This window comes from Etheostoma spectabile, chromosome 7 (genome assembly GCF_008692095.1).
Source record: "Etheostoma spectabile isolate EspeVRDwgs_2016 chromosome 7, UIUC_Espe_1.0, whole genome shotgun sequence".
In the NCBI taxonomy this organism is placed as follows: Eukaryota; Metazoa; Chordata; class Actinopteri; order Perciformes; family Percidae; genus Etheostoma; species Etheostoma spectabile.
In genome coordinates, this window is record NC_045739.1 from 15727005 (window position 1) to 15734293 (window position 7289).

At 37.4% G+C, this 7289-nt stretch overlaps 1 protein-coding gene across 2 annotated transcripts in view; it reads left to right on the forward strand.

The window, feature by feature from the left end:
- The window catches only part of sema3bl (sema domain, immunoglobulin domain (Ig), short basic domain, secreted, (semaphorin) 3bl), a gene marked incomplete at its 5' end in the record, with an annotated part of 66412 nt that overhangs the window by 22577 nt on the left and 36546 nt on the right, over positions 1-7289 (forward strand).

Below are 7289 nucleotides of genomic sequence, written 5' to 3' on the forward strand. Positions count from 1 at the left end.
AGGATTTGGGGGTGGGGGTTGGGGGTTGGGGGTGGTTAGTGCGCGGGAATGAGGAGGAGGGAGGGGCGAGCTAGCCTTCGTTTTGATTGAACTTTGAACATCAACAAGAAGTGACATCACCCAACATCGCGTAGAGCACCTACCACAGTATAGGGTTCGTGGGTAGCTCCCCTGGTAGAGCGTGCACCCATATGTAGAGAGCTCAATTCTCGCCGCAGTGGCCGCAGGTTCAGTACCGACTTGTGGCCACTGCATAGAGGACCTTTGCTGCATGTCATTGCCCCTCTCTTTCCCTTTTCAAGTCCAAGCCGTCCTATCAACAATAAAGGCCCCAAACAGTGAAATAAATATTTTAATGTAATCTGCTTCAATGATTCAAGTTTTGCAAACGGTGAGTTACTGTACAGTCTACATTTATCATTCCATTTTGATTTAAGTTGCAGTGACTCTGCAAGTGGTTTTAATCTGTAGAAGATGATATATGGCTTGAAGACATAGGCGTACGATTTTCCTAAATTCCCTCTTTGCAGATCATCTGTTAAAGCACTCTTAAACTCATTCATCAACCATAAATAAACATGGTTACTCAAACCTGTACAGCCATTTTATTTTATATTAATGCTATTGCATCATCACTACAATGGGAACAGTATACAGTGATGAGAATTTTTAACAAAACTTAAAGAAAGCGCAGTTTTTCAGGAATAATAGACAAAAAGATGGATCACACACCTATTGTCTTGGGTAAAGTGATCAATTCTGAAATGTATCCATACACGGTATACATACAAATTTGTGGAAAAATGCATTTATTGCAGATAATGTAGAGATCCAGAAGATCAGATTTCAACTGTCATCAAACACTGACAGTCAGACTAAATTAGAGAGAAAGATGCTATTATCATTTCAGATTTAAAGGGTAAAAAGATATTATCAACAAATAATGGATCTTGGATTTTGAAACTTAACTGTTTAAATAAAGTCTTATTCATTTCAAGGATCACATAGTTATGTCACTATGATGCAGTGTTTTGGCAGTGCAGACCAGTATGTTAACAATCATGGAAAGATGTGTATATCATATTAGAATGAAATTCATATTTCATGTAATTTATTAAGTTAAGAAAACATACAATATACCTTCAGCTGTGATTTGTGGAGTAAAGGAGTTATTACACCGTTGAGTTATATCTTGTGAATTTTCAGAGAGTTTTTATTGGAAGGCTGTGACACTAGGGAAATGGATAGATTCAAATTCAAACATGACATCTCAAATGTTTATCTGAAAAAGAATGGTTCAGTGAAAATATGCACCATATATTAATTTATTTTTTATTTTCCATTAGTGGGCCCAGTATCTCCACGCTTTGTTCCATTAAACTGGTTTCTAGCACAGAACCAAAATAGCTCTCTCTAAAACAGAAAGCATTGGTGTACTTCAGCACTTTAGTTAAGAGCAGCAGTGTGTGTGTGTGTGTGTGTGTGTGTGTGTGTGTGTGTGTGTGTGTGTGTGTGTGTGTGTGTGTGTGTGTGTGTGTGTGTGATTCTGTACTCATACATGGCTTGAAGACACGACACAAAGTAAATGGGTGAACTGGGAATTTATATAAACAGAGAGCCAGATGTCGCCCACCTTATCCACCCTTTAATTCCTCTCTCAGCCTCCTCCCACTGCTCTCTGTCTTGGCTGATGATCACACATGAAGCTTGCTGATACTCTTGTTTGCTGCGAATTGTTTGAGCCTTTATGCCTGGGCTTCTATCAAAGCCAGCCGTTGTGAAATATATCCGTGATGCCAGTTCAACAAAACAAGGTTAACAAGATGACACACATCTGCCAAATACGCCATACACCAGCTGAAAGAAAGAGAAAAGAAAAGACAGAACAGAATGAATACTGTTTGAAATTATCACTCCAAGAACACATGCTAATAGTAAATCAATGTTGCCATGACAAATGTTGAAAACTGGAAGGCAGCTAAACTACAGACAGGCTTTGCAAAATGACAAGAAGCCGGAGCGAACAACTACATTGACTCTCTCTCGAGTTCAAAAACCAACACCACGAATTTCCCCTAAAAACTATAAATGGTAATTTTTACATTTCTGTCTGTGTACACATTTAATCAGTAATCTTGCACTTGGTGTAGCGCAGGGCAAAGCCCAATGCAAAGCCCAACAAAAAGCCTGACGCAAAGCCTGACACGAGTGGCTGGCATTTGCGCCTATCTTTGTGCCCATGGGTGTGCTGGTCTTACAGGAGGTGTGTTCAAGTTAATTCTTGGCAAATCGCTATCTTGAGGCAGAGCAAAGTGATTGCGCCATTGACCAACAAAAACCTGGTCTAAAGTCAATAGTGCAGCATTTAATTGTTATTGTAACAGTGAATTAGTAAAATGTGCACAGGCTCATGCACAATGCACACACACTGTGCTTGTTACACACAAGGAAATGCTGCAGCACACAAACAAAAAGCAAAAGATTACAAATTAAAATATTACGGTGCAAATCCGCTCTCATAATAGCAATGCGTCAAGGTGAAACTCGCCTTTTAAAGGGAATGGGAGATGACACTCTGATTTATTTATTGCATGTTACGCCCAAAACACACCTATGAATTAATGAAGACATTAAGTACAGCCCCCATTTGAACCATGCACCCGGCGCACAGGACGTTTTTTCCGGTGTCAAACTAGCAAAAGTGGATTTGAACACGCTCCAACCACACATGTGCCATGTGCTTCACGCCGTGCGCTTAGATTGTTAACCTAGGCTAACAATGTCACTGCTCTAGTTCCATACTACGCAGCGTCATTTATTTTAATTATTTATTTATGTCCCAACATTTCTAATTATTACTTTAAATTCATTTCTTAAATGTGTGTGTGTGTGTGTTTTGGTTGAATGTCATCCTGTCATGTGTTGTTTTGACATCTGCTGCAGCAACACACACTTATAATAATGCTGTGTGATTAACATCTTCTCACTCAGAGATGAAAAGAAAATCATTGCCAAGCAACATCCATTGCGCTTTATAGGCTTACCAGCTTTGTGGTATGCCCACACTTCTTAATGTGCATCTGGTAAAAACCTAAACTTTGTGAAAAACATTACAGGTTTTCACAACCAGAATGAAGTGGTAAACCAATATGAAATAAATTACAGTAGCTGGTAGTTTTCCAGCTCAAAATATGCCCACCAAAGCTTACAATATGTCTTTGGCATAAACAGTTACCACCTTTTCCACTATAACGCTGATCAACAGTGTGGTAAAATAAAAAATGGGAGGAAGGTGTGATTCTAAACACAAGGCTTTGGTAGAAAACAAGTCTGATGGCAGTAAATCAGTGCAACCAGTATGTTTTTGATCAAACTTACTAAATCAAATCTGGGAAGTTGCTTAATGATAATTACCCTGGAAAAACCAAAACAAATAGTGATTTAGTTCATGTAAATGTTTCCTATGATCGAGTAAGTATTTGACTTTCTTCTTCCCTAAAGCATGAGAAGGTATGATTAGTATTTGATATAACATATTTCATTGGAAATGTGGCTGGCACCTCAAATATGTTTCAGCATGTTCAGACAGCTGGTTTATTTTGCTCAGTGTTTACTTATGTGTAGTGTATCTTGTGACTGTGCTTCCTTGGTGATTTTGGAGATGGCTTCTGGCCCAGCTTACTTAGTGTAGCATAATGCTATAATAATCCCATTGGCCTCAAAAGAATACAATGTAAAAAGTGACGTGTCGATAAAAGCAGAGGTTGTGTCGAAATTTGAACCCTCTCCGAAGGGGATTACTTTTTTTCTTCTCTGTGTTAGTTTTAGGATTGAATACTGCAAAGATTCTTACAATGTTTCAATATTTAAAGCATGCAATTCTAGCTTTGTTGAATCCGAATTGACTCAAAAATACCCATCACTGCCCATGATTCAATCTGTTTGCTTCTGCCAAATTTTGCTTTGGCTCAGTAACACGAGCTGACAAAGAAGACAGATGTTTTTTTGTAAAAATTACAACCGAGTCGACCAGAATGGAAAAGCACCTGCTTACATCAGCGTGCAGCAGCGTGCTGTTGCTACATTAAGTAGCTTGGGTCCCAGCTATTATAGTATACTCTTGTGAAGAGTGCATATAAACAATATTGTGACATTTAAAATAAATGTATTTTATATGCCTACACCGTAAAAAAAACATATAATAATAATAATAATAATAATACATTTTATTTAACAGCGCCTTTCTAACACTCAAGGACGCTTTACAGAGAATAAAAGACAGATATAGGGAACATAAAAGTGTAAGTAGTAATAACAAAACAGATAAAACAAAAAACAAAACAAACAAAACAAACAAACAAAACAAAACAGGAACAGTGTATTTACGTATTTACGTATTTATGTATAATCTGAACTAAAAAGTGTAAAGTATACTGGAGGGTTTTGATCTATTGCGGCTTGTTTAGCTGCTGGCACATCAACAAAGACGTCATTTGATGATTTCTATCTTTTCATTATTTTGTTTGACCTCTAACGTATTGTGTCTGGAGCTATGGACGTTTGTGAAGCCCCTGCTGTTTAGTCGAAGAGGCCGTTTTGATCAATTTTACTTTGGCTTGGCTTTACTTGGCTCACTTGTTTGCAAGTTTGGATACATTTTTCATAGTATTAAGTCTGTTCAAAGATCAAAGGGATTACAAATGAGAATGATGTCCGAGGGTGGATTTAAAATTAAAGGGTGCTCTGAAGAGATAGTCGATAACGTGTCAAGAAACAGTTAAACAGAGGAAGGAAAATGGTGGAGGTCAGCCATATTGCCTAAAGCGTGCAGAGCGAGACTTTTGGACAATGGATGGAATATTGCAGTACACTGACTCTGACCATTGCCAGCCAGGTTTTAGGCAGGGCCTGATTTCACAGTATATCAGTATCAGTCAGGCATGTTATCAGGCTGCTTTAGGTCAGACTGTGTGTGAGCCAGGCCTTTAACAGACACACAATCATATCAGTCCAGCATTGTGCCAAGAAACTGGTCCAATGATCTCGACCATTCAAAGCCAAATTTTAGACCGGCCCTAATTTATTTTAATTGCAGTCAGGCATGATACAAATAATTGCTTGTAATGGATTCCCACATTTGCATGCCAGATTTTAGATAAAAGCAGGCTGGGTGTCAGACAGACCATTCAATCAGATGATGTGAAGGTGGAACTGTCTATCAAAAACAAGTTTGCAATAGTGTCCATTTCATGCTGCCTTTCCATTATAAAACATACTTTTAGCTTGAAAACTAGTTCTATTTTGTTGTTCTTTTACAATTCTGAACCCCTTACTGAAAGGAATAGTTTAAAATTAGGCAAAAAATGGCAATAATAGTTTGATTAAGAAAATATATAGTAAACTCAAATTCTGTGTGCACTTGGATGTAAGTTTTGCAGTGTGCAAAAACATACACTAGGTTTGACCCTTACAAGACTAAAAGTCTGTAGACTACACATATTTATATTTACAACACTAGTTGATATGAAATACTTCCCTTGAGCCAATATGCAGTGAGCATTACCATGAAGATGTCTTCAATATTGTCTCAATTTTAATTTATTGCATGGTGTATATCATATTTGATATTTTATCTTATACATTGAATGTCAGTTGGCATTTTCTATTATCTTAGAGTGGTTAAAGTATTTCGAGGCTCTCCAATTTCACATCCTTCATCCTCAGAGGACTTTAAATCTTTGTGAGCCAGGTTTCATTCATCTAGATTTACAATGAGTCCACTGCGCTGCCTGTGATGAAATAGGATTTATGACAGAGGAGATAAAATCCATCTCAAACGTTTACTGCTGATATAAAATTCAGGGTATGATGAATTTCTGTTTCTGTCAAATAGCTTACTTTATTACTCTTCATTCACACACTCTTACAAAACCTATAGCTACCACAGTGGCCCCTTGACGCACACATGCTGTCCATACACACTGAGACAATCAGACATAGTAATGCAAGTCAGGACCGTTTGTTTTCCTCACTGCTTTCTTTTCTCCCTGTTAGCCAAAATAAAGCCAGTTTCCAGACAAAGACTTATTGTCTGCTTGCAACTATCACACACACATCATTGTGTCAATACTGAGACAGAGTTGGACTTTCCTCGTCAGTGGCAATTTCATTTCATTTTTCATTAGCTGAAAGCAGTGTAAAACTAGTCCCATTGTTTCATGTCCAAATTCTATTTCATGCTTATCTGAGATTCACCTCTTTTCCTTGTTGAATTGGCAGAATGATAAGAAGACTTTGGGGCTTTCCCCATCAGGAAATCTTGGATCTACACTGTGAGAACTTAAGAAAGAAAATTGAGCTCCAGATGGTCTAGTTAGAATACTCTGAAGGTTTGACTGGGCACAGATTTTGTGTTCGTTTGTAGCAAAATGTCTAATTTAATTTCTAAATGTCTAATCTAATAAGATTGAAACTGAAGGGGACGGATTCTCTGGAGTAGGCCTGCACGATTTGGGGAAAAACATATTTTTGCTTAGAATTTATATCATGATTCTCTGCCACAATTTTTTGACCATGACAAAGCCAAACAAATTGGCAGTACCAAACCTAGATTCTTTCTGCTATAGCAGATTGTACCTCACCACAGGCCTGTAAACATAGAGGCTTCAATGAGGAGAAGGGAAAGCACTGCAGCGCTTGAGAGCACTTTATAAACCTATTTGATAGAATGTCTATGTTTAAAACTCACAGAAGAAAGTAGCAGCGTTTGTGATGCAGTCGCTCGTAAACTTAAATGAGAATCAAAGACATTAAAAAAATTACTTTATTATGTTATTTAACAATTAAATTGTTAACAGAGTGAATGATTTTATAACAATTAATTGTGCAGGCCTACTCTGGAGCCATCACTTTTACATTTACATCTGTTGCCAGTTTAAAAGTGTTTCATAGCATCCCAAAGATTCCCCGTGTTTCTCTTTGCATGTTGTTGAGTACGTATCACCATCCATAGAAGGTCCCAAAGGAAAGGCACACTAAACACTTCCACATCATTCTCATTATTCTAGAAGTATGCAGTTAATCAAATGTAAGAAAACATTTTACACAACAATTTTATTTGTTTGGACAAATCAATCTTAGTTGTCTGAGTAAGATTGTTAACTGGTATTAAAGTAGAAGTCAGTCTCAAATTAAATTAGTTTTTTTTTCCCTTAATAAACTTAAAGTTCAAGATTCAACTTTTTTTATTGTACATGTACAAAACGAAATACAGTTTTAGAGAGCCTCTG